The sequence below is a fragment of the Monodon monoceros genome, unplaced genomic scaffold, assembly GCF_005190385.1.
Source record: "Monodon monoceros isolate NGI ecotype Baffin Bay Population unplaced genomic scaffold, NGI_Narwhal_1 Super_Scaffold_16, whole genome shotgun sequence".
Classification (NCBI taxonomy): Eukaryota; Metazoa; Chordata; class Mammalia; order Artiodactyla; family Monodontidae; genus Monodon; species Monodon monoceros.
The window spans coordinates 73,144,194-73,172,094 of NW_021703772.1; the positions used below are offsets into that span (position 1 = coordinate 73,144,194).

At 43.8% G+C, this 27,901-nt stretch overlaps 1 protein-coding gene across 2 annotated transcripts in view; it reads left to right on the top strand.

Moving 5' to 3' along the window:
* Nucleotides 1–16,710, top strand: part of CCDC148 (coiled-coil domain containing 148) — a 408,125-nt gene extending 391,415 nt beyond the window's left edge. For both annotated transcript variants that reach the window (XR_003793865.1, XR_003793866.1), the window contains exons 15-19: nt 6,544–6,666; nt 6,916–7,004; nt 7,641–7,763; nt 14,871–14,937; nt 16,447–16,710. The gene's annotated coding sequence lies outside the window, so the exon portion shown is untranslated. The remainder of the gene's footprint in view (nt 1–6,543; nt 6,667–6,915; nt 7,005–7,640; nt 7,764–14,870; nt 14,938–16,446) is intronic.
* Nucleotides 16,711–27,901: the final 11,191 nt, after the last annotated feature.

The window sequence follows — 27,901 nt, forward strand, 5'->3', positions numbered from 1 at the left end:
TCTTCTTCCTTTAGCATCTATATAGAAACCCTCAAGAAGAGTTTTTAATGCCCGCACTTGACAGTGATGTCTGTGGGGAGGTCAGAAAGCAGAGAGAGTAAAAATTCTCTCCCTGTGTGGTTTTGCAAATAGGCATTAGCCACAGGCTGTTCCAGCTCAACGGCAAACAGTAACACAAACTCTTTCCTTTCTCCGCAGTAAAAGGAATGAAATGACTTCTTTCTACAGTGCTGAGCTATGAATAACTGAACTGGAAAAAATATTAGCTGTCTGTCTAGTGTTGCTACGTAATACAAAATATATCATTCCAGCATCTGCCCAGTGAAAATTTACAAACACAGGGGCTTCCCTGGTGGCACAGTGGTTAAGAATCCGCCTGCCAATGCAGGGGACATGGGTTCGAGCCCTGGTCTGGGAAGATCCCACATGCCGCGGTGCAACTAAGCCCATGCGCCACAACTACTGAGCCCGTGAGCCACAACTACTGAAGTCCCTGTGCCTAGAGCCCATGCTCCACAACAAGAGAAGCCACTGCAGTAAGAAGCCTGCACACCGCAACGAAGAGTAGACCCCGCTTGCCGCAACTAGAGAATAGCCCACGTGTAGCATTGAAGGCCCAAAAGCAGCCAATAAATAAATAAATAATAAAGTCTTTAAAAAAAAATTACAAACACACTAGCAAATGCATGACAAAAAGTAGCATCACTTTTGTTGTCCTCATTATTTTTTTTAATAAATTTATTTATTTATTTATTTTTGGCTGCATTGGGTCTTCGTTCCTGTGTGCGGGCTTTATCTAGTTGCGGCCAGCAGGGGCTACTCTTCTTTGAGGTGCGTGAGCTTCTCATTGCGGTAGCTTATCTTGTTGTGGAGCATGGGCTCTAGACGCACGGGCTTCAGTAGTTGTGGCATGTGGGCTCAGTAGTCGTGGCACCCAGGCTTAGTTGCTCCGCGGCACGTGGGATCTTCCAGGACCAGGGCTCAAACCCGGTCCCCTGTACTGGCAGACGGATTCTTAACCACTACGCCACCAGGGAAGCCCTGTTCTCATTATTAGTGCAACCAAAAGGGGGCAATCAATCTAGTTCTTTGAAATCGACTATTTTAGTATCCACTTATCCTAAATACACAACCTTTTCAACAACTCAGCCTCACATCACTTTAACCAATGTGGAATATTTTTTTCTGCTTCTACATGCATTGAAACCATGTCGAAAATCCAGCAGGTAGAACGCCTTGGGGAGAAAAGTCAGCTTAACAAGATACAGAAAGCTGGTGCTATTGATACAAATACTGAACGGTGTGTTCCTGACATCTTCATATTTGGGAAACTAAAACTAAGGTGGTTCTGGACGTTGGTGATGGGATGTGGAACCTTTATCTTTTAGGTGACTGATGACATCCTAGTCAGAGTTGAGATGGAAAGTAACAGAATAGAAACATTTCTATCCTTTGTGGGTACATTATACGATGTCTTCGTTTCTTTCAAAAGCCCCCGTGAACCTGCCATCACAAATCAAACCTATCTGAGACGTTACCTTACATGCTTTGGCAACATTAATTATTTGATAGAGTCTGATCATTTCTCATCCCCTGTTATGGACTGGATTGTGTTCCCACACCCCCAGAAAAAAAAATGTCAAAGTCCTAACCCCAGTACCGGCGAATGTGACCTTATTTGGAAATAGGATAATTGCAGATGTAATTAATTAAGATAAGGTCACACTGGAGTAGGGTGGGCCCCTAAACCAACATAACTGGTATCCTTATAAAAAGACGGAGGTATGAAGACAGACACAGACAGAACATGTGAAGATGGAAGCAGAGGCTGGAGAGATTGCCAGCCGTCAATCCCTGAAAGTCAACAGAAGCTAGGAGAGAGGTAGTGAAAAGATTCTCTCCCAGGACCCTCAGAAGGAACCAACCCTGCTGACACCTTGATTTTGGACCCCTAGCCTTCTCTTCATTCTGTGAGAGAATAAATTTCTGTTGTTTTAAGCTACTCGGTTTGTGATACTTTAGTATAATAATTCTAAGAAATGAATATATCCCTTTTATAGGGATTGTTACATTTCCATCCTCTATGTCAAGTCATCAGAGGGTTGGCCCTCTGAGATGAGAACGAATCTGAGATTCCAGGGAGCTTGAAGATAGAAAACTTTCCCAGTCCAGTGCAGGCTTTGGACTGAGCCGGTGTTTTGTTGGCGATGTGTCACTTTTTTTTAAAGAACATAGAAATGACCTTGAGTCTCCTTGACTGTCTGGGAGCTGTCAGTGTGAAGCAAAACACATTTGGAAATGTGAAATTTTCACTGCACCCCTTTCAACGGATCACCACTCTTTTATTCATTCCATGAATATTTATCTTCTGCCCGCAGGGACAGGAAACTGACCTGTGGAGTACTTAGAAGTAACTGGTCTTATCTTCATTTGAGTTTCCATAAACATTTATATTCACAGCATCACTGTCACAATCCATAGCTGATTGATTTTGGAGTTGTGTGTTTCCCTAAGCCTTACGAACAGATAAGAACATACGAACGGACAAGAGCTAGCAAAATTCCTGCTCAGGGTCTTTACATAAACCTGCACCACTGGTTATAGTTTATGCTGGAAAATAGCTTTCATCTCACATGGCATACAGTAGGCCAACACTGATGGATTAGTAATGAATGCCAAGGCCGAGAGCTTTGTATCGAAGTCAATTATAAGACCACGCCTGGACCCAGCAGGAACATGTGATGTCTCTGCTTAGCACATGGGGGTACAGCAGCAGTGAATGGGCTGAGTATTTCCTCCCCCTGCTCTTCAGACTCAAGTGAAAACACAATGCAAAACACAAAATATAACTTTAATAACAGAATGTGTAACTCTATGAATCTTGGAGAATGTCTTAAGAAGCTCAGCAAGCATTTTCCCCAGCCCTTCTCTAATGATAGTGTATCCTTCTACTGCCTAAGCAACTCACACGTCAGCAGCAGCAACTCCAAGTGCTTGGAAACTCTCGGCCAACTATTGGACACAATCTTTGTTCTTCAGAACACATTAATCTAGGTTTATTGTGAAAATCAACTTTCTAGACATCCCCTATCCAAGTTGCTTGTAAGGATAATAGGTGCTAATCAGAGGAAAACGAGTTTCAACACTTGTGTATTTAAACAAGTGCATCCCATATAAAATAAGAACATCTCTGAATCAGTCAGTCTCCTCCCTGGGGAATTTCATGCTGGTTTTTATAGTTTGGCAGATCAAATACCATCAGTCTATGGATTGGTTTCACTTCTTTGGCTGTAAGAAACAGAGACTGTAGGGATGCCAGTGTAGCCTGATTAGCCAGCCTAGGTCACAATCCCACCTCTGTGGTAGTAGGGTGTGGAGCTTGACTGATAACCCTATTAAGGTCCTATAAAATGGGGGAAGAGTTCCTCTGATTGGAACTAGCACACCAGGGACGGGAGAGCATTCTGATCAACAACTGTGAATACCAGAGTCCACTTCAAGATCCTGAGCCCCTTAAACTCAGGCACCCCATATTATATCTCTGTGTATCCTCCATAGTTTCTAGCACTGCACTTGAAAATAGCAGTCTTTCAATAAATGCTGATACAACAAAGAGGATGCAGTGAGGTATAGAGCTCTTTTTCATACCTCTGCCTCACCTCTTCTAGAACCTGGTCTGACGCCAAGCCAGAAACTGGGCCCCAATCCAAGCTATAGTGGCTCTAGGGCTTCCAATTTGCACAACTTTATGGGGGTGGAGGGTCACTTTAGTGTAGAATGGAGTCCGCTGGGCTGGACGAACCGTGCCTGGGCTCTTCGCAGTTAGCTCACTTAAGGCCTCATTCAATCTGAATGAGAAACCTAGGGCTAGTTTGAACAGGTTGCTCCTAGGTGAGGCCAGAGCCAGACTTTACCCTGTGGCAGTGAAATAGGCAGAATGAACTGCTGTCTGGAGCCTCCCAATATCCACCTCGTCAATCACCAGGCATTTCTCAGCCTGGGCTCTATAGCACAGGCTTCCTGGAATCCTCAGGCACATGACAAATCTCAGTTCTTCTCTGCAAGGACGTGGACTGCTATTTCCCCTCCTTGCTCTCGTCTTCGGGAGCTCCTCTACTAAAGGCCCTCTGCTCAGTCACATCCCCTCTGAGGTCTTTGAGTGATAAGCTGGTTTGGAAAAGAGAGCACTTGACTGTCAAGCCAGGCTCCCCACAACATCTTAGAACTTACTGACATCTGCTGGACAGTTTCCCCGTCTCTGGAAAACATCTGAGCCGAAGCCTGTGCTCTATGTGTGATGGTCCCAGGACGTTGGTTTCTGGACTGGGATAGGAATGGAGAACTTGTCACGCCCTGCGGAGTGCTGTGTCTGCTCAGTGAAAACGGGGCCCCTCCCCACAGAGAACAGACTTGAGGCTTTCCAGCCAACTTCAGAGACAAAGGCTGGGATGGTGAAAATGAACGCAAGGCAGAGTTGGGCAAGTTTGGAGGGCTGGAATTGGTGATCATGGTCAAAGTCTGGATTCCCGTGTTTTTTCCTCCGGGAGAGACCAAACATAAAGCTGGGTTCAGAAGCATCAGTTTCAGGGCATAGAGCCTTATCCTGGGCTCTGGGCTTCCAGAGCCAGGTGATGCTGCTTGACGGGGTCTGTGTTGGGCCAGGACAAATGCTGAAGGAAGTAAATGTGGCCCTCGGTACTACCTGCTCTCTCAGTTCAAAGCATTTCGTTGTCTCCGGCTGCCTGCTGCAACCCCTGATGCTTTCAGGGCAGTGCACTCCTCCTGTCAGGGAGGAATGAGCCAGTAGACTAATTTATTCCGTCTTGGTGAAATTGCATTTTTAAAGAAAACCTCAGGGTGAGATTTATGCTGAAATCCAGTACCTCCATCCTAATGGTAGCATTTTAAACCTCAGTGTAGGCTAACGTGGGGCTTCTGGGACCCCTCAGATGAGCCCAAGTGGGGCAGCTGTCGGCAGGCAGCTCCTGTACCGAGCAGAGCAGTTATTATTGCCATCTTGGCCACGGAATCACCCCACAAGGAGACCACCTATTGGACTGCCCACTTCCCAGTTTCTTGCCCTTCTCACAGGATATGGGAGAAGTGCTAGCTGGCTGCTGGCTGCTGGCTGCTCACAGGCTCACTGGGAGGCCCCTTCTGGAAAAGCTGCCTTCCAGCGCTCCCTGTCTGAACCACCCCTCCCATCTGGGGTAGTCTCATCTACCGCATCTCATCTACCCCTGAGTCTCATCTGGGCTTCCCTCCCAAGACGCCAGCTCAGTGCAGAAAGAGGGAGACCAGCTGAGTAGGTGCCCCCGAGGAGGCAGGGAGGCCTGGAGCAGGCCTGCAGCCAGTGCTGAGGAGGGGGGCCTCCCGGAGAGCGGAGCTACACCCTCCCGCCAGGCACACAGCCTGCCCAGGCCAACCTCACAAACCGGGCGCAGGAAATACCAACCTCAAAGGCCCCCCACCTTTGGGGCCCCGTCCCAGCTCCAAAATGCTTCAGGCCAGAATCTAGGGAGAGCTCTGAAATTTGACTTCTAATAGCTGGGTGTTGCCTACACTTGTTGTTCTAAGTGACCTCTGGACTCTGAGGGTAATTATACAGTGGGCTTTGAGGGTTTAGGGGTGGGTAGGCTCGTACAGGCAAATGCCAAAGGAAGGTACTATTTCCCTTAAAAGCCTGTTAGGGCTACATCCTCCAGTGATGAAAGAGGTCAGAAAAATACCATGATATTACTTGCTGTCTACCCTAGCATTTGGCCTCCCTGAGGTAAGGCACAGAGGCCAGCACTGCCTGTCAGATATGAAAGGCATCGCTATTTAGCAATCCAAGGACCAGCAGAGGATTTATTCCAACGACCTGTAGTTCAAGAGTTCCCGGGATCTCGTCTTCATAGTGGTCTCTAATATCCTCAAGGAGCCCTCTCCTCACAAACCCTCCTCTCTATCCTAGGCGGATTCACTGTGCTGGCACAATCGTTGGTTCACGGTCTCGTTCCTGTAGCCCCAGCTGCACCCCTGGAATCTCCCTCATCGCTTACCTGAGTCCGGGTCACGCTTCAGCACACACCCCACATCCCATGTGCTAATGAAGCCTTCTGCATCTATTCCTTCACTCCCCACCCACACCCTCGTCTGTTTCATGTACATTGTTACTTATGTATTTACTTAGGTGTGTCCTTTCTTGTGGAAGACAGTGGGTGTTTTGTTGTATGTCTTTCTGTACCAGTACTTCAAACACAGAGCCTTTCACTGCAAGTTACCCTGGGAGAAGTCCCTGATACAGCATCCCTGAAAGATGCTCACCTGTCTCTCCATGAACATTTCTGGTGGCAGGATGCTCATGACTTCATCCCTGGCCATTCCAATACCCAATAGCTCTAAGTTTTATTAGGTTCTTCTTTACACAAAGCCAAAATGGGCCATATCTGGTCCCAGTTCTGCATTATGAGCAGTTGCGAGGTCTCAATATTTAAATTTGGATTCTCTTCTCCAGACCAGAGAGCTGCAGTAATTTTGCCTGTTCTTCATTTATTGTAGTTTCCAGATCCTGCATCATCCTGGCAGCTTTCTCCTGGGAACTTCCTGGCTTCCAATATCCCTCATGAAATGTGCTGCCCAGAACTGACTGCAATATTCAGCTGTTGACGCTATGCATTCTGGGTAATGAGCACAAAGTACAGGGGGGAGGCACACAAGGGAGGTGTTTTGATGATTATTGTGACGATAATGATCATGACTGGATTCCAATGATATTTGCTTAAAACAAGAGGGAGATGCTCTTTAAAGAAAGAAAGCAAATATTTTACCCAACCAAGGGATTCCAGTTTTAAAGAAAACCAAAAGTGTAGGAATTAGAACCACCTGGATTGCGGCAGACGTGGAATCCATTTTCTCAATTTTATCTCATAGCTTTCTGATGGCATCATTGTGGCTCATGTGAGTTCTACAAAGAAGATTATGTAACTGGTTCTCCAGCTACAAATGGGCCAACTCAAAAGGTAAGTAGAGCAAGTTGGAGAATGAAGGCTGTCAAAGCTATAAACCTCCCAACCCGCCACTGGCTGACTCTTCAGATCCTTGTTAGAAAACAGCTGCGTCAACCAAGTAGCCTCAGTGGTCCTGGAGGTGCTCCCACATCCCCAGGTCCCCATTCCTGCACTCCTCACCCATCCCTAAGCCTGCTGCTAGCACCTCACAATCTCTGTGGTTCCTTTAAAGCGCCAAATTGGGAGAACAGAGTCATCGAATTTAAGAGCATGGCCACCCGGAACACATGATTTCCTTTTCCACAAGATGCTCAACATACTAAGTGATATCTTACTTTAGGGCTTGGGAGACCGGATGATTTTCTTTGGTTCTTAAGGGCCTTTTGTGTATCTCTATGGCCTTAAATAAATGGATTTTCCTCCTCTGACCTTCGGTTTACTTCCTACTCCAAAATCTATAAAACCAAAAGTCTACAGCTAATGGAGGAGGGAAGCCTAATTTCCTTTTTTCAGGAAAGCCTAAGAAATCAGACGATTTTCCTAATCACTTCAGCCACACTGACCTTTGTTTCTTTTTACTTCTGAGGTGTTTATCTTCTGTATCGTTTATGATACGTTTTCACTGTCTTTTTACTTTTATTTTCATAGAGAAAAGGACTAATCATCTCTGGAAGGAGACTCTTCTAACTCCCTCAGCAAGTTTAAGGGACTTGCCTAAAGCAGCAGAGCTGGTTAGTACAGGAGCATGCCTTCTCCTCCTGCAACTAGACGGTAAGCTCCCAAGAGGCCGGGATAGACCAGGTCGGCACCTTCTTCTTTCCAGATCCACCCAGTGGCTGGCTTTGGAAAAAAGTACCCCAGGCCACCTTAACCCCAAACTGGGTTAGAGCTTGGATCTGTGACTGAGGCTGCTTAGAGATGTGTGATGGAAAGGAAGTGCTCCTGGGTGTTCAGTGTAGCCCTGAGAGACTTTTGGTTGCAGAGACCCTGGTAGTCACCTACTGATCTTTAGAATCTGCTTATCTTCATCATCTCTTACCCCATGCATGGTGGTATTTTGAAAGACAGCAGCTGGGCTTAGGATAAGGAAGACATAGCTCACAGGCTAATGGCCTGCTCTTTCACCTGGAGTCCTGATACATTTTCTGCCCAGACAGAAAGCCAGGGGGACCCCTCATTCTCCCAGGCTTAATCCCAGGAGCCTGTCACTCCAAAACTACACAGAACAGAAACCCATATGGTGATGACAACATATGCCTGGATATAAGCTGACCCCAAATACAAAATGGTTCCTTATCAAAAAAAAAAAGCCAAAGGAAAGTTTTTGGCCAATTTAAAGGTATCAACTTTTAGGGATATGGATGAAATATCCAAGTGTCTACTCATAATATTTAATTTGTTAATTAAATTATATATTGATATTTAAAAACATGCATTAGATAAAATAATGCTTAATTTAGAATTTTTTCATATTCAGTCATTTGAATATGAGTCATTTGCTCATATTCAATCTCCACCTATATGTCCCATCTTCATTATCTCCTTCAACACAATGGCCAATTTTTTTCTTTTTATCGTTTACTAAGTTTTCCAGAGTGCATGCCTTCATGCTTCATTGTTTGACAGACAGCACTTTGAAAAATCACGTCTGATGATGTTGCTGAAAAATGTCTTTCAAACCATAAGCTTTCATAACAATAGGAGCTTCCATTCATCCTATAGGTTGACAGAACAACCACTTACATTTCTGCTTTTTTAAATGCTTGCAAAATTCAACAACTAAAATTTTGAGGACTACCCCCAGGAATAATTACTAAATCTGCATCAAATTTCTATGCTTCCTTTTAAAAGGAGTTCCTTTCCATTAGCTGACCTCTATAAAAATGCAAAACTAGCAGTGATTGAATTGTTCCAGGATTTTTTAAAATTATATTTTATCATTAAAATAAAAAGGCTCTTGACCTGGAATATGAAACACTTCATGAGAATTTGAATAATATCTATATTTATATCTGCATCTCTCTCCTTTCTGTGAAATAGCTTTCAAGAGGAAACCTTACCTAAAAGTAAGGAGGATCCAATTTATAGGTTTTCCTGGGGTAATTATTACTAGTGCCTCCTTTTAGTCTCAAAAGTGTCCCAGTTTGGACAATAAATTATACAGTTATTCTACTTATAACAAGGAGTGTATATTGCTCTATATTGTAATTCTGTGGCTTTGCCAAGGCATCCAACATATTGGCTGTTCAGCAAGTTTCCTGTGAGACTAATATCTGCATGGCTGCCAGACAGAACCAAAGGCACGGTAGTTGGAAATTGAAGCAATGCAGCTAATTATCTAAAATGATATTAAAATGTCTAAGATTCTGGTAATTTGACAGTCAACACAGCATCTGCTTCCAAAGGAAACATTATTATTATTATTTTTTTTTTTTGCAGTATGCGGGCCTCTCACTATTGTGGCCTCTCCCGTTGCGGAGCGTAGGCTCCGGACGTGCAGGCTCAGCGGCCGTGGCTCACGGGCCCAGCTGTTTCGCGGCACGTGGGATCTTCCCAGACAGGGACATGAACCCGTGTCCCCTGCATCGGCAGGTGGACTCTCAACCACTGTGCCACCAGGGAAGACCTATTTTTTTAAAATAATTCTTTTTTTAAAAATTTGATTACAATTAGTTAAGAAGGGCTGCTTTGATCTGAGAATAGTGAACAAATCCGTGCAAATCCACTCCCACTCATCAGAAAATCACTGTGAGCTCCGCACCCGCCCCACCCCCCACCTTATGGATCAGAAACTTCATCTTCAAACATGAAGTCTACCATTCAAGGTAAAAACCAACAAAGACCCGAAATTTGCTACTTAAAACTAACCTCCTCGTGACTTCCCTGGTGACGCAGTGGTTAAGAATCCGCCTGCCAATGCAGGGGACATGGGTTCGATCCCTGGTCCAGGAAGATCCCACACGCCGCAGAGCAACTAAGCCCGTGTGCCACAGCTACTGAGCCTGCAGGCCACAACTGCTGAAGCCCACGTGCCCTAGAACCTGTGTTCCGCAACTGCTGAGCCTGCGTGCTGCAACTACTGAAGGCCACGTGCCTAGAGCCCATGCTCTGCAAAAAGAGAAGCCACCGCAATGAGAAGCCCGCGCACCGCAACGAAGAGTCGCCCCCGCTCGCCGCTACTAGAGAAAGCCCATGTGCAGCAATGAAGACCCACTGCAGCCAAAATAAAAATAAACAAATAAACGTTAAAAACAAAAAACAGGGCTTTCCTGGTTGCGCAGTGGTTAAGAATTCGCCTGCCAATGCAGGGGACCCGGGTTCGAGCCCTGGTCTGGGAAGATCCCACATGCCACACAGCAACTAAGCCCGTGCGCCACAACTACTGAGCCTGTGCTCTAGAGCCCGCGAGCCACAACTACTGAGCCTGCGTGCCACAACTACTGAAGCCCGCATGCCTAGAGCCTGTGCTCCGAAACAAAGAGAAGCCACCGCAATGAGAAGCCCACGCACTGCAACGGGGAGTAGCCCCCCTCGCCACAACTAGAGAAAGCCTGCGTGCAGCAACAAAGACCCAACGCAGCCAAAAATAAAATAAAATAAAATAAATAAATGTATAAAAATAAATAAATTTTAAAAAAAACAACAAAATAACCCAAAAAACAAAAAACTAACCTCCTCTGTTTCTCCATTCCTGCCTCTGAGTTGACTGCCTGGGTATAATAAATCAGTCCAGGTCAGTGAGACATGTACCCCAGAGATAAGGCGTTTATCATACTGGGTGTGGGATAGTTTTAATTTAAGGGACCATTAAATAAACCGCTTGCCTTTATATCACCTACTGTATTGTACTTTAAACATGGCCCAGCAGTCTCACGAAAGCTGGCAAGATCTGAGCTCTTTCTCTGTGCCTAGCTTTGAGCAGCCCATCTCCCTGGATCCATGGATAATGTAATGGAAGAGGGTCTTGCCAGGGGGGTGTCTCTTAGGTATCCCCTCTCCTCAGCCATGTAAGGGTGTTCTCCGGCTGCCTAGCAGCACAGGAAAAGTTCTCTTGGGCTACAGTCCTGGGGACACACTTGCTCTGTGTAGAGAACCTCTATCCTCTCTGCCAGAGCTCTTGTCTGATTTCCCCTGAACCAAAGGACAGCTGTCCCTCAAAACAACCAGGACCTTGAGGCTTTGCCCTGGCCCCAGGCTGTGAGGGTAAGAGAAAAGAGAAAGATTTCTTTTATCTCCTGCACTCTCCAAACATCTAAGACAATGGCCTCCTCACCTCTTTCTCTTTGAAAGAGTTTTCTTCCTCCTTCCATTTCCTGACCAAGGGCACAATGGGAGAAACAAGGAAAAGTGAGGGTAGGATGTGAAGCCAACTTTCCCCTGTGCCCTTAGAAAGTAAGGATGTGATTTCTTTTTTCCCTCTACACCCCCCTTCCCCCAGTAACCTCCTTAGACACATTGTTTCTACCTTGAAATGTGTCAGCCACATTCTCAGTGTCAGGCTCTGGCCAGCAGCTGCTCCCTGCACTGTATACAGATGTGTACCTATACGGCCCAAAGACCACTGAGTAACCAGCAACACTGTCCCCTGCCCTCTCTGCTGGCCTGAGGCCTTTGCTGTCTTTTGCAGCCTGTGCCTGTGGAATGGTGCCTTGACCTCACTGTATGCCCAACCACTGGCCTCTCTGTCCCTGAGGTCCCAGGACCCCAGTGACCTTGACAATGGCTTGGCCTTCCAGTGGTCCAAGGCTGTGCTGCTCAGCTTGAAGTTGTGCTGTGGTGACCCTCAAGGCCTATTCTCTCTGCTCTCATCCCACTGGCTTCCTCACATGCCACTGCCTCTCCTGGGGAGCTGAGTGGAATGGCTGGGAGAAAGGCTCAGGTCCACACTAGCCACGCTACAGCTTGGCTCTTATTTTCGGTTCAGGACAGCCCTGGTATTATGTTTATCCAGAGCCTTTTTCTTCTTTCTTCCTCCCTCCCTCCCTCCCTCCCTCCCTCCCTCCCTCCCTTCCTTCCTTCCTTCCTTCCTTCCTTCCTTCCTTCCTTCCTTCCTCTCTCTCTGCCTCTCCCTCTCTTTCATTTTCTGATACTGACTACAAACCAATAAAAAGGAAATTTTTACAAGATGATATATTTTTTAACGACCAAATTGCATCTGCTAGTTCTCCAAAAAACCAACTTCTCGGAAAGCTTTCAAGACACTTTCTTTGAGTGACATTTTTCATTTTGCAAAGACCACAGCCTTTTCTCAAACTGATTTTTATCTTTTTTCTGGGGTCTGATGTGGAAATCTCACTAAATTCCTCCATCTAGAGTATGTCAGTATTTGACTGAAATGCGAGCTTGAAGTCTCGCCTGTTAAACCATTTTTCCTTGCATCTTTTTAAAATAATACACACTTTTACAATTAATGATGTATTTAATATTGAAAATAAGCTAAAACAGGATAACGGGCAGACCATTTCAAATAGACGCAGAAGATCGCCACCTTGTGGCCACCATGGAATCTGCCACTTGGACTTACTGTACTGCTAATTAAATTAAAGGACTCCTAATATGATCTTTTCCCATACAATTCACATCCCAGTCCTGCTCCTTCGCAGGTCAACTTGCGGAGATTTCCTGGCAGTTCGGGGGAAGGAGACTATTCTAAGTGGCTTCAGTGGGTTAGCTGAAGGAAGCCTTTTGAGTCCCTAAACCTTGTTTTGGTCAAGAGAGGAAACAACTTCCTGGGAGCCGAGGTCTTTATTTTACTCAAACCCTATGTGCTCTGGATACATGTATCAGCATCTTTGAGGACGATATTAAAAAGCCAGGTTTCAGGGCTCCCCTATCCGAAGACCTGAGAATTGCAACGTCTATGGATGGGTTCTGGGATTTGCATTTTTTAAAAACTCCTTAGGTGATTTTTCTGCACATTAAATGTCTAACAATTCTGAATTTTAATCTACCAAAGGAAGAAATTAGAGGACTGTAAAACTAAATGGGTTTGACCTTAAGGAGTCTCCCCAGACACTGGGCGGGGGGGGGCATCCGGAGCAGAAGAGAGCTCAAGGGACCAGTGCGGTGAGTTTCAGAAGCTCCTGCCAACCCGAATGTTTGCCGCTTGAACAAAGTCCCCTAGAGACTGCAGTGGCCCGCTGACTTCAGCTGAACCCTCTGAGAAGCCATCACCTACGGAAAGGGTGGCCCACTTGTGGAGGGCGCCACCCTCTGGCCAACGTAGGAAGCAGCAAACCTCAGCGAGACCAGGGAGAGGCTCCGCACGCCTCCAGAAGCTCCTTGTCCTGCAATCACCGGGCTGCACCCTGGCCGGTGCCGGAGGCAGGACACCAGCTTCCGGGACGACTCTCCTACTGATCACTCCCACTGACCACTCGTGTGGACTTGGGCAGGTTGTCCTCTTCTGTATAATGAGAGCACATGCATGACCATTACTGATTTTCTTCCCAACTCTAGCATTCTGTGATCTCGTAATTTTGAGCTTTCAGTGGAAGACTCTTCCTGAGGAGTGATCTTAGGAGCCCTATATTCATTCCAAGCTCAGGATCAAGTCTTTGCTGTTTGAAAGAATTAATTCTTAGGAAGTGTCACAACCAGAGACAAGATCTGTCAACATGAAAATAACATACGTTTGCAATGTCACCTCTCTGTGGGAGAAAAACTGAGCACTGGGCCCAGAGCCCTTCAGATTGCCCCATAACCCCATGACTTCATCACTTCCTCTCCCCTCCCCCGCCACTACTGTCCAAAGACTTCAGCTCACCCTGTCATCACAGACTCCCTTCACATGCCCACCGCAGCCCTAGGCCTCTGGTCCGTGGACCCACCTCCTACCCAAGAGCCTATTTTGCAGGGCAACCAGATCCCTGCAAGAGATTTTCTACTCAGAGGCTTCATCCGGCCCAACCTTCTTAGTCTTTCAAGCTCACTGCCACCAGGTGCCACTCCTCTGTGACTCCATTGCTACCTGGGCATACCTGGCTCAGTTCTTAACACGTGACATCATCTGTTTATATGCCCATAGCCCTGGATGTAAGACCTGTGTCTGCCACACAGTGAATATTGATAAATATTTCATTGAATAAGTGAAAGTAGGAATGAAAAAATGAGTGAGAAAAGAAATTAAAGAATTAAGGGGATAGAGGCTGGTTATAGTACGGAACCTCCACACCTGTTCTTCGAACAAGCCTGGTTGAAGAAAGAAGGACCTGGTCCAGACTTGATGGGCCCTGCAGTTTCTGGCGAGAAGCTGCGAGTGGGGGACTGTGCCTAGGGTTGAAGAAACATGGTGACATCATAACACTGTTTGTCAAAGTGCAAGTCACAGGCCATTAGAGGGTTGTGACATAAGTTTAGTGGATTTAGACCAAAATTTTAAAATGAAATAGAGTAGAATAAAGTTAGAAAACACATCTCTTAGTAAGAGCAAACTGTTTTCATGGAGCTTTTGTCTTTATGAGCAAGTACTGCTTCATGGAACTTTTGTCTTTATAAATAAGTGAATATATATATATATATATATATAATACCATATATAAATATATATACCCTATATATATCATGATGCAAAATATACTTCTATTCACGTGATGGTCAAAAAAACTTAGAAGCACTGATCTAGGAAAGGTCATTTCTTTATACCTCACTGACTCCATTTGAAAAAATAACTTACTGGCTTATGGTGTGGCTTCCATTTATTGGAATGCAGGGACCTTTTTTTTTTTTTAACATCTTTATTGGGGTATAATTGCTTTACAATGGTGTGTTAGTTTCTGCTTTATAACAAAGTGAATCAGTTATACATATACATATGTTCCCGTATCTCTTCCCTCTTGCGTCTCCCTCCCTCCCACCCTCCCTATCCCACCCCTCCAGGCGGTCACAAAGCACGGAGCGGATATCCCTGTGCCGTGCGGCTGCTTCTGCAGGGACCTTTTTGTAAGTAAGTGTACACGGATCCCATGACTCTTTGGAGATCAATATATTTTCTAATTATAAGAAATGATAATGATCTGATCTTACCTTATTTCAATTATGTCCAGAACAGGTAAAAATCCTTTCTAGAGATTATTATTGTAAGACATTTTTACTGAAAGAGACCTTACCCTTGTTTTCCCTTTGGTTTCTACCCATGTATTACCTTTCTATGATGATAGCATGACACCAGCTCTCCCCTCTTTTCCATTGGGGTGAAAAATCTATTTCTACTAAGAGTTAGTAGAAAGAAATGATAAAAGCAAATTAAAAACCTTAAATCCAAAAGCCAAACTTTTTAAAAAAAATCTATCTAAATATCTCAGTGGGAGATCACAGTGGAAAGTTGAGATGCTAAAATTAAAATCATAAAAGAAAGAAAATAGTTACTGACCTTGCTATGAACTTGAATCCAAGCACACAGGATACATACATCCTCTCCACCATGTTTTATCCTCTTCCATTGGACAAATGGCCATTTGATAGCCTATCCCTGGTTTGGTCAAGACACTGTCCCCAGTCTTATCTGTTGAATCATACAGGATCTTGTTTACAAAAAGTCTCCTACCATCTCTAATATTATAAGAAGGTTTCGAAGTGGTGACCAGCAGACATGTGCTTAGGTAGACTGGCTCAGTGCTTAAAAAAAAAAAAAAAATGGTGACACTCAAAAACTCAGAAAGCTTCATTTAAAAATGTAGAACTTGGCTTCTTTAAGAAAATCAAAATATTTGGCACTACGAGGCCCTTATTGCTGCACAGGGACAATAGTTCTTAACCTAGATCTGTGGGATTCCTGTATTTTGATATAATTAATTTCCTTTGTAATCTTACATATTTTATTTCATTAAAAAACATCATCCTGAGATGGGATCCAGAAGCTTCACCCGGCTTCCAAAGGGGCCCAATAAATGTTAAGAACCCCAAGTCTATAACCAAATAGCATCTGCCCCCTTTACCTATATCAGTGGCCACCGTTCACGTCATTCTTTACTTGCTCTGAGGCTGTGCATTTGTTTCCATTTTCCACTGCACTGACGCTTTTTCAAGAGTCGTGAAATATCTCCCTGTAATCATGTCTTTTTCAAATGTTGGAAAAAGAGAAACGAACCAAGAGGATCTTGGAATTCTTATACCAGGCTGTCCCACTTACTTATGCTGCCTCAATGATCTCTGCCCACAAGGGTTACGCTCAACACCATGGAATTTTGGTGGAGCACCAGGTTGACAATTGCAAACAGACAATTCTGGTGCGTGCCATCCAAACTTCAGCCCTGTGCCAGGAGTCCTTCTCATCCCTGGTGCACTGGGCTTCCCTAGCTCTCCGGACATCACTCCCTGCTGCACCCTCCCTTCTTCCTGGGATGTCAGGGTGTCAGCAATGGGGCTGTTTAGAGCTTGCTTGGGAGTGTCAACACTTACAGTCTCCTGGGGAACTCAGAGAAGACCAACTCCGTTTCTGTTTTCTCCTTTCCAGCAAAGGAGCAGAGATGCCACCTCGAGCCTACCATCCAGTCTTTGGACTTGAGGGAACACAGAGCTGGTCCCAATAATATCCACACTTGTCATCCACAGAGTGGTTTACACAGCTCTCTCCCCAGACCTCATCTGAGGAAAGAAAAGGAATGACCCCCACTTTGCAAAGGAGGACCACTGACGTCCTAGGAGAGTGAGATGCAATGTCAGAAGGAGAGCACAGACCTGCCGCATGTGAGTCTATCTGAACACCCTGAGGGAAAAACAAAACACCGGCTCCTCAAGGAAAGTGACTTTTGGGGAATTCCACAGCAAGTGTTTAAAAAGTATTGTTTAACTGAGTGCATTAATGTTTTAATAGAGTCTGGATCTTTCAAGTAAATCTATTTTCTTCCAAACAGCCACCTTAGCCTTTATGCTAATTACGGGGGAGGAGGGGAGAGACACCTTGGATCTTACAAGGGAGCTGGGCGTTTTTTTTTTTTTCTTATCGCAGTAAAATGTTGTATTTTATTTTACTTTTAAAAATTATAATACAGTGAAATTGACTTTTTTGGGTATATAGCTCTATGAATTTTCACATATGTATAGATTTGTGTAACCACCTTCAGGGTACAGATTCATCACTCCAAAAAGCTGCTTAACGCTAGCCCTTCGAAATGGTTTCAAAGATAATTACACTACAGGGATATTTGCAAACTAAAGTATGAATTTTGTTTGTAAGACAGAATTTCTGTGTGTATGTGTGTGTATGTGTCTTAAAGGAGTTGATTTCCTTCCACTTGGGAGGATTTAAAATTGTTGAGAAATACCTGGCACAGGCCATTGTCGAAGAGTTTTTTCAATAATTTTTTAAAGGAAAATGATGGTTTGACTATTTTCAAATTGTGACAGAAGACCTTAGAGAAGTCCTGTGAACTATGGGGTGAGGCCTAAAGTGGCCACAGGAAGGAGTCCTGTGAGCACCCCCCTACAGTCCCCAGGAACAGCGGCTTACCTCCTGCCCCACCTGCGGGGCTGCCAGCCCCCAGCCTGCTCCCAGCGCCGGATCCTGGCGCCTCTCCACTTGCTTCTCTCTTCCTCTTTCGCCCTCCCCCCTCCCCCGCCACCTTGTAAATCCCACCTACTTGCCTCTTCCTTCTCTTTGCCACTCTTCTCTGATTTTCTATATCACCTACTCCTCTGGTGAGTATGATGGGAATGGAAGGGTCTATTGACAAAATGGAAAGGATTTCCTTTTTTCCTCCCACTAAAACTGTACCTAATACAGACTTCCTGTTCACCTAACATTACCTGAAATAAAGGGCAACTGTCTGCACTGCCCACCTGCTTTTCAGCCAGAGAGACTAAGCAACGCACTTCACCCGAAGCCACACGGAAAATAACCAAACCCAAACCTGCCAGCCTTCCAGCCACTAAACTCATCTGGCTGCATCCCCCCTTGACTTCTTCCCTTAGCAAGAAACTGAGGCTGGGAGTTAAGAGAGAAAAGAGAAGGGATGAGCAACTGAGTACAGGTAAAAAGGAACCTAATGCTCACACAGTAGAGTCCTACTGAGAAAAAAAGACAGTGCCACGTGCCTTGCCCTCTATAAATACTGAAACAGAGGGTATTAGTCTTTTTTTAAATATTTATTTATTTATTTTATTTGGCTGTGCCAGGTCTTAGTTGTGGCATGCGGGATCTTTTACTTGCGGCATGTGGGATCTAGTCCCCTGACCAGGGACCGAACCTGGGTCCCCTGAATTGGGAGTGCGAAGTCTTAGCCACTGGACCACCAGGGAAGTCCCCAGAGGGTATTAGTCTTAACCAGACCCCTGAATTCAGTAAACAGTTGCGTTCTTACTAAATGTTTTTGGAAGTAGATTTTTCATGAGAGTTCACAGAACTTTCAGTCAGTGACTTAGACTAGTGTCCTTTGGGTAATGCTTCATATAGCACCACGTAAACGAAACTGTTTACTAAACACCTTTCATTGGTTATGACACAGTCTGGTTATCGTAGGTGACTTCAGTGGGAAAGAGAAGAAATAAATAGATGAATCACTTTCTCATTTTTAAAACACTATTGTCATTATATCCAAACAAGATTACACATATTGCGTTAAGCTGAAGGCCATACTGTGTGTGTATGTACTTTATATATATATATAAATATAGATATATTTAGTAGACTACAACTATCTTCAAAGAATGTAAGCTTAAAAAGAAGAAACAAAGGTAGAAAGTAAATTGTGCTTCACTAAGAAATGTACAGGGTCTTGAGATAATCGGAGAACCACAACTCAGTGATGAGACTGGCAATAAATAAAAAACATTTGAGTATCTTTTTTTAAAATTAATTAATTAATTATTTTTGGCTGTGTTGGGTCTTCATTGCTGGGCACGGGCTTTCTCTAGCTGAGGCGGGCAGGCGCTACTCTTTGTTGCGGTGCGTGGGCTTCTCATTGCTGCGGCTTCTCTTGTCGCAGAGCACGGGCTCTAGGCACGCGGGCTCAGTAGGTGTTGCTCGTAGGCTCTAGAGCACAGGCTCAGTAGTTGTGGCGCGCTGGCTTAGTTGCTCCGCAGCATGTGGGATCTTCCCAGACCAGGGATCGAACCCATTTCCACTGCATTGGCAGGCGGTTTCTTAACCACTGCACGGCCAGGGAAGTCCGCACTTGAGTATCTTAATTAGTTTTTGGACTTAAAATTAGTTCTCCTTATGTGGGAACAAACTCGTCCCACAGGCCTAAATCAGCTTTTGTATGTCCAAAAACAACATCTCTAAACCAGGTGTTGGGGGTATGAACTTTTCAGTTTCAACACTCAGGTATACAAATATTTGACTTTCTCTAAGTTTCTATAATAAGTGGTGTTAGCTTTTGAATCCTTGTTTCAACTTGGTGGCAGAAAATTTAAGTTTGCCCATTTGAAGTACAATTCAGTCACTTCTGGAGTTAAAATCAGTATGTTTTGGGTAAATGGTCCATTCTAGATTCTTCCGTATTCCTCCTTCCCTCCAGGAGACATGTGAGTACCAAGAAGGCTTATGTATTGTCTAGAGGGGTGAATTTAATAGCTTAAATATGTTATTCTATAATTCACAAGGTACTTCTGGGTCACCTTTACTATAATAGTGGAGAATATTTTAAAAATAAAGTTAGGGCATACTCCATAAAAGTTTTACAGCTCACTTAAAATCATAGAAGAGCTGTATATTTCGAGATGAAGATTTAAACTGTGGTTATTTAGCAGGGTCTTGGGAGGCAGGAATTGCTGTGTCAACTGACGTTGTGCTCCATATTTCATTACTGCCTTTATGTTTTTTAAATACCTCAAGAATAAAGTTTATTCAGAATGTCACACTTTGCCAGCAGCACGTTATGTTGTAGAGTATACTGGCGCCATTGCCGTTACTCTTATTTATTACGGTAGATTAGTTATGGACCCTCTGCCATGATATCTCGGCCTATTAACATATTGCATACGAAAAAGTGTAATGAATGTCCCCGTAATGAGCAGTTACAAAGTCTAGTCACTCCTCCTTGGCTCTCCTTTTTGTGCCGAGTGAAAAATTGAAGAGGACTGGACTTTTACCTGAAACATCGACCACCTGATTGAGCTTGTGAGGTGAGGAGGGAAGGGGACCATCTCTACACTTAATTATTGAGAAATCCTTGCTCTCGCTCCAGGGTTAGAGGTGAAGGCTAGCAATCATCAACGTTGCCTGAGCTAATCTCAAGTTCAAATTCCACAGGAAGAGGGGATAGGCTGGGTAATCGAGACCTAGGCCCGTAGCATTTGTTTATCGAACTCAGTTTTAAAAAATGAAGTGGCAGAAATACACAAACAGTGTAGAACTCCACAGCACTATCTAGTTCACTAGAATATTTTTTGCTTACATAGATCTCGCATCAACTTCTGCACAGCTGGAGCCTTTTAAGAGATCCCTACAAGGTACTCAGTAAATACCAAGGACACTAAGAGAGGGTTTTAATGGAAAGGACTGATGAAAATCTTTTCTCAATTGACATTTTTAAAAAGGGATCTCTCATTTGAAAAAAAATTGTTAGTTTTTTTAATGACCATAATCAAGATAAATTAGACGATGCTCCAAAGATTCCCTACGGGATAGCAATGTGGATAATTTTATTATCCATACTGTTGCTAGACCAGGTTTTCTGCCTCCTACAAATCAACTTAGCTAAGCATTCCAATATACTCTATCACCATATAACCCAAGGATTCTTTTGGAATATAAAAATACTTTTCAAAAGAATTTGTGACCCAGCAGTTACCTGGAAACCAAATATCCCTAGGAAACTCAATGGTGTGGTTGTTTGGTTGTGTCGGGGTGGAAGGTATGATAGAATTTGATCTGGTCCTGCTTGGGGGGCTGCTTCTGTGCTTTGATAATAGAGAATAGCTGTATCCACCTGTAGCAAATTATACGAGGCACATGTCTTACGTTTCATTGCTTAGTTTTATACTATGCCACAGCAATTTGCCAACCACAGTCCTGATGAAATTTAGCTGTGCAGCAAAGGGAGCATTTATTATCAGAAACACATTTCTTTTCTGACATGAAGGGGAAAAAAAGGTCCAGATTAACTATACTTTTAATAGGAGATGGAGTGCTATTGGAAAACTGTTCAGGAAACTGTGGCTTTAGCTTGGATTCTGGGAAGCCTATAACTAAACTTTACTACCTTCCAGCTTAATACTGCAGCAAAACTTCTGCTCCAGGGCCCACCACTGCTTGAATAACTCTGGGGAAGATTGCTAGATGGGGTTCTAGGAGAGGCAGTCGCCTGCTGATGGGCTCCCCTGCTTAACTTTCTTAATTGATTCCACCAGACCCTCCTAGTAGACTAGCTGTCACCCCAACCCGTCTCCAGCCGTAGTCTGCCTCTTAATGCCGGCAGTCTTCTGAGACCACTTGCTGGTTCAGAGCTGGATCTCAGAGCTGCGGTTCAGCCTTGACGAGCAGATGCGTCGTAGAGGCTGCAGCCAAGTGCACAGCACATTTTCCACTGTGGAAAGCCTGCATCAGAGACAGAACATTACTTAACAGTAGGTGGGCTGTTCATTCCGAAAATAGCTCAGTTCTTCCGCATCAGGGACCCTGCAGAAGCACACTTCTGCCAGCTGTGGGAGTAAGAGAGAGCTCTGGGAACTGCTGGGAGCACACAGTGGCTACAGAAGACAGTCTCTAGGGAAGCCCCGTCTGTGACTTTCCTACGTAAACAACATAAAACCTCTGGGCTTGGGCTTCCCTGGTGGCGCAGTGCTAAGAATCCGCCTGCCAGTGAAGGGGACACGGGTTCGAGCCCTGGTCCGGGAAGATCCCACGTGCCACGGAGCAAATAAGCTCGTTTGCCACAACTACTGAGCCTGCACTCTAGAGCCCACGAGCCACAACTACTGAGCCCGTGTGTCACAACTACTGAAGCCCGCGGCTAGAGCCCGTGCACCACAACAAGAGAAGCCACAGCAATGAGAAGCCCACGCGCCGCAACAGAGAGTAGCCCCCGCTTGCCACAACTAGAGAAAGCCCGCGCACAGCAACAAAGACCCAACGCAGCCAAAAATAAATAAATAAAATAAATTTATTAGCAAAAAACCAGAAAAACCCTGGGCTTGCCTTCCATACAAACAAGCGGTACAAAACTTTCCTTCCCGTGCGTGTGCTCGTTTGCTGTTCGTCCTTCACAGCTCCCTTGGCTGCTGCTTAAAGCTGTTTTTGTCCAAATACTAAGGTGCCTAGGAGACCAATAGGTAAGCACCCGTCTCCTCAGGAGAAAGAACTAGTATTATTGAGTGCCTGTTGCGAGCAGTTAGAGAGCTGTGACGATGTGAGCCTGAAAGCAGCAAAGAGCCAGTTAAGAAGCAGAGGAGAAAATGAGGCAACAAGCAAGGATACTCAGACACACTAGATGGAAAACGAGTTCTGCTGGCATTCAAATCCTTGCTTCAGCTCTCCCCGAGTTGACCACTTCTTCTGTCCCTCTGGCTGTTTGGTTACCTTCCTGTTCTTCGGATGCTAGTTCCAGTTGTGTTTCAGCCATGTGAAATCAGAGTTCTCCCCAGGGCAGGGGCCTGGCATTGCAAAGCTCTGTGTTAAGAGGTAAGGATACAGAGATGGATAAGAAAGCCTCCCCAGTCTAGTGAAGCAGACAGGCACAAGGTCAAATGCTTTCACAGGTTAATGAGGGAGCTGACGGTGCTCCCTCTGAGGGACCTTATCGCACTCCCTCTCAGCTTTTAACACAACTCTCCCTTCACCCATCATTAATTCAACCCGCATTTAGTGAATCCCTTCCATGTACTCCCCTCTCCAGCCTGTGACCTTTTAAACTGAATTGATGCATGCTCCTTCTTCTTTCCTGCTTAACTTCATCCAGCCTACAGCGAAAATTAAAAGAGAGGATCCCACTTCTGCCCGTAACTGTGAAAATGCAACGTATCTTTAGTGGAAAGTTTACAAATAACCACCAGATGGGGCTGCTACACAATGAAAGTAAAATTTTATGGGGTGCGAGGAGACGATGCAATATCGTCCAACTTCCAGAACCGAATATTTAAATCTTTCCTCACTAAAAACTAAGGAAAAAATATTTTATGGCTGCATATGCTTCTAAACTTTTTATAAAATCAAAGCACTGCTTATAACAAATTTAGAAAACACTCCTTTTAAAAACCAAGTGATTCTTTTTTAGAAAAAAAAATATATGCTTATTACATTAGATATTTTCCCCTCGGAGATTCTGCCCACATCAAGGTTGCTTACTTGGCTTTCTTCCTGGTTTCATCTTCATTCCTCTGTCTCTATCAGTGAAAGACCATAATATGAAAAGGAAATGCATTGATTTATTTTTCTGTTACAGATTTCTATGTGCTCTGTATTCAGTTTCAAAAATAAATGAATGACATTCGACATTTTCTATCAGCATGCTCTCGTTTCCGGGTCTCTTCCATCTCGACCTAATTTAAATCACTTTGACCTCACTACTTTTTCCTTCAGGTTTACAGTTTGAAGATCTAGACAATTCTTGATTAATAACGATAACAGAAGGTTGCCACTGTCTCAGAAAATCCAAAATAGACAAAAGGAGGGAGAGCCCCGAGTATGCCTTTGCTATCGCAGGGACCGTCCTCCTTAATAGGGCAAGGTGACCACAGGGGGGCGCCTAGCTGGATGGTGCCAATCCACCCCTGGGGTGCACGAAGCAGGGAGTCTACGGACAGAAGTAGGAAAACCGCAGAGAGGAGGCTTCCCTCCTCTTTCTACAGCACGATGCAGTCTGTGTCGCACTAACTCAAAACCCGGAATGTCCTGTTGAGAAATGGGAAACCTAAAAATAGATCTGCAGAAAGGACTTTGACCTTGGCTTGAAAGTCAGCCCAGTGCTATGACAAGAAAGACCTTTTCCATGAAGATTATGTTCTTAAAAGCCATATTTCATCTGCGTGCAGACTCGCCGTGAAACCACACTCAGAAAATCTGCATCTTGGCTATCCTTCAACTGTAAAATCATTATATTTTGGACATTAGATGTCTGTGCCAGGGTTTCATTTTGAAATTTCTCCCATAAAATGTCAGAGGTTATAAACTGGATTAATAGTGACATTTAAGCATGTCTGCTATTACTGTATGTATCCAGTACTTAATGATTTTTGGAAAGAATTCAAGGACAGAGCAGGAAAATGTTGCATTCAAGTAATACAGAATGTACATGCTTTAGAATTAACTACAATAAATTAATAACTTCTCTTTAAGAACTCTATCCAGAGTACCAAAAGAATATATATTTTTAAATTTTTAGTAAGTAAATCCAAAATTACAGGATACTGTCCTATAATTTCTTGCATATGTTTGAGTTATAATATTTGAAATTTTCAATATCAAAGAACTTCAGGGGGCCTTTATATGTACTCCATATATATGTCAAGGAATAACTTAAACTGATTTTTTTAAAGAGCTGTTAAACGGGGAAAAAAACACTTTTATATACTTAGGTAACTTTCTAAGGAACAGCTGCCACCAATTAAACAACACATTTTAAAGACTCTTGGGGGTTCAATGTGCCTTCAGTGGACTGAAAAATCTGGAAAAATGGACTTCATTAGCTACTAAAAAATTATTGAAAGGATATTTGAAATGGCGTTTAATACCTGCAAAGCCAGGAATAATCAGTGGTTTAAAGTTTCACCATAAAGATTGGTAAATAACACTGATTACAGGTCTTATTCAAATGGAAAATAATGAATATGTGATGAAAGGAGAATAATGGTCCAAATTGCTCTTAATCTTGGAACTGTGCCTATTGATTGGCCTAGAAATAATGGTGCTAATCGTATGGTAAGAAGGCCAAGTGCTTGAGAAAGTCATTAACTTTGGGGAAACAGGATACCCACTACTTCATTGTACTAGTACAGTATTTTATTGAGTAAAGCCTTCAAACAACTGTGTGTTTAGGAAAACTTCCAGTGTTAACCCAAGTCAAACAACATTCCTTTCCACTTCTCCGGAATTTGTAAAAACTATTTAGGTACTCTTTATAATTCATCAAACACTGACTGAACACCTACTGTATGTCTGGCACCAACAGAATCAAACAAGTAATTTAGCATTCCGAAAGATAATTACTTATCTCGCATTGGCTTATTTCTAATAAACTTAAGAAGTAATGATCTTCTCAAAATAGTAAATTTACACTTTAGACTGGCTTTCCTGAAACACTTTGGCAAAGCGTCATGAACAGACATATGTACAATTGTCCTCTCTTATTCGCGGTTTTGCTTCCTATGCGTTCAGTTACTCAAGGTCAACTGTGGTCTGAAAATAGTAAGAGGAAAATTCCGTTAAGTGAACAATTACTCAGTTTTAAATTGCAGGCCATCCTGAGTAGCATAATGAAATCTCGCGATGTTCTGAGTAGTGGTTAAATCTCGCGATATCCTGCCCGGGACTTGACTCTTAATTTGCCCGCGTATCACCTGTTGGTAATTGGGTTAACCTCTCGGTTGTCAGATCAAGTGTCAGGGTATTGCAGTGCTTGGGTTCAAGTAACCCTTATTTTACTTAATAATGACCCCAAAACGCAAGAGTAGTGATGCTGGCAATTAAGTTATGCGAAAGGGAAGCTGTAAAGTGCTTCCTTTAACTGAAGAGGTGAAAGTCCTCAGCTTAATGAGGAAAGGGAAAACACCGTGTGCTGAGGTAGCTAAGACCTGTGGTGAGACGGAATCTTCTCTGTGAAATTGTGAAGAAGGAAAAAGAAACTCGTGCTGGTGTTGCTGCCGCACCTCAAACTGCAAAAGTTATCGCCACAGTTCATGGTAAGTGCTTAGTTAAGTTGGGAAAGGCATTGCGTTTGTACAAGATATTTTGAGAGAGAGACCACGTTCACTTAACTTTTATTACAGTATATTATTATAATTGTTCTATTTTATTATTAGTTGTTGTTGCTAATCTCTCACTGTGTCTAATTTACAAATTAAACTTTATCATAGGTATGCATGTGTATGAAAAAATATAATATAGGGTTTCAGGCATCCACTGGGGGGCTTGAAACCTTTTCCCTGCAAATAAGGGGGGACTACTGTATAAGCAGGATAAAGAGATACGGTCCTTTTAAAAATTATAATTTCTCTAAAAAAAAATTATTATTTCTCATCTCTAGGAAAAGCCTCAAAGGATTCTGAATTTGAAATATTCTTACTTCCCATTAACTTTTCTTGAGGATCCATGTATCCAATTACAAGTTAAATTTACATTCTCTTTAATCCATTTTCGAGGCCTTAAGTATATTCTTAAGATTCTGGTCTTGACAATTTATCATTATTATTTTAATTTAAACAGTAATACATAAGCATGTGATTCATAGAAACAGAAGTATACGGAAAAGTCACGCTACTCTTAGCAAATGTGTGTTGACCAAGGAGCTAATCCTTGTTAAGACTTGCCAGGTGAGGGCGGCAGAGAGCACTTGCAAAGCACGGGTTAGCTGAGAACCTCAAGGCCTGGTGGTTGCCAGGGAACCCTCAGGGCACTGGGGAACGGGGCAAGATCAATCTGTTGTGAGGAAATTAGCTGAATGGAGAGGCTGGTAACCGGAAGCACTGGCCAGGAGAAACAAGGGAAAGCAACAAGAAATGGCTGAATGCAAAGAGGAAAGAGGTTGGGCCTTGAAGTCACAAAAACCTGACTTCTGACACGAAGTGTGTCACATCAGGCAAAGGGCTTCATTTCATGGTTGGTGCTTTCTGTGTATAAAATGAGCACAGTGATCTATATTACTGTTTCCCGGAATTGATACAGGGTTATAAGACGATGCCTGTGAAGTGCTTACCACATTGCCTACCAGTGTACGGAAGGGGCTTAACAGATATTGTGAGCTATTATTATTATTATTTACTGCTGCTGAGGCCAGAGAAGCTGGCAACGTGGAGCTGAGTGCCTGCCTCAGAGAAGGAAATAAACGGGTACCTTGAAGTCAGAGAGGAGAAGGAAGCAAGGCAAAGGGAGCCAGGATGGTGAGGACTCCCCTCACTACGCTTGAGTTGTGCTGATGGTTTATTTGGACACTTAAATCTTTCCTCTAGGGATGTCCACTCATCCCCACCCTGTCTTAGAGATACCTTCTGAGCCCAGTCATTGGTAGCAGCTGCCTTGGAAAGCAGAAGTTCTGATTAAGACCCAGCTATCTGACAAGTGCATTTATTAAATAAGAATGAGAGTGAAAAGTTAATTCCATAGAAAGGCTTCCTTAGGTACACATGGTAGGGCATTGACTGGAGATTGTTAGCTTGTTTATCCAAACAACTGATACTCGGAAGTTACTTTTATTTTTTATTTATGTAAATGGCCCCTTTATTTGCAAAAATGTGAAGCAAGTCCCTCTCTCTTATTCTTAGAGAAGGTGGTAAGGTTTCCACACATCTGAAAACAGATGCCACAGTTTGTGAGATGTGAAATGTTCTGCTTTGTAATGGGAATTATGGGCATTTTTAACTGGACTGTGCTCCAGAGCACTTTTTCTGGCCATAAAATGTTTGTAACCTGGACTATCCTCCACTTGCTGTAGTTTCAAAGTGGAGAGCCCAGACTTTGTAAAATGTACTTGGGGACGTTTTGCTGATTGCCTTAGCTGGCCAGTGTAGCTGAGGCCATCCTCTGTGGGGGGTGATTTTTCCCACCCTTAACCATCCTGAGATGGAAATGCACATGCCTCAGAATAGAAGAGAGAAACTGCTTTGCTTCAAGGGGACTGATGGCTTAGGGATGGAACTGAGGACATTTTACAGGTGAGTTTGAGCCGGTTCTGGCCACGCAGAAGTCTCCAGGGGCTAGCCTGGGACCCTGAGGTGTGTCTTAGGCCAGCTGTAAGCCCCAAAAGTACCCATTGGTCCCTGCAATGTCAAGCACTCAACTTGAGGTTCCTTTAGCACTTAGTCAAGTTTTTATTAAA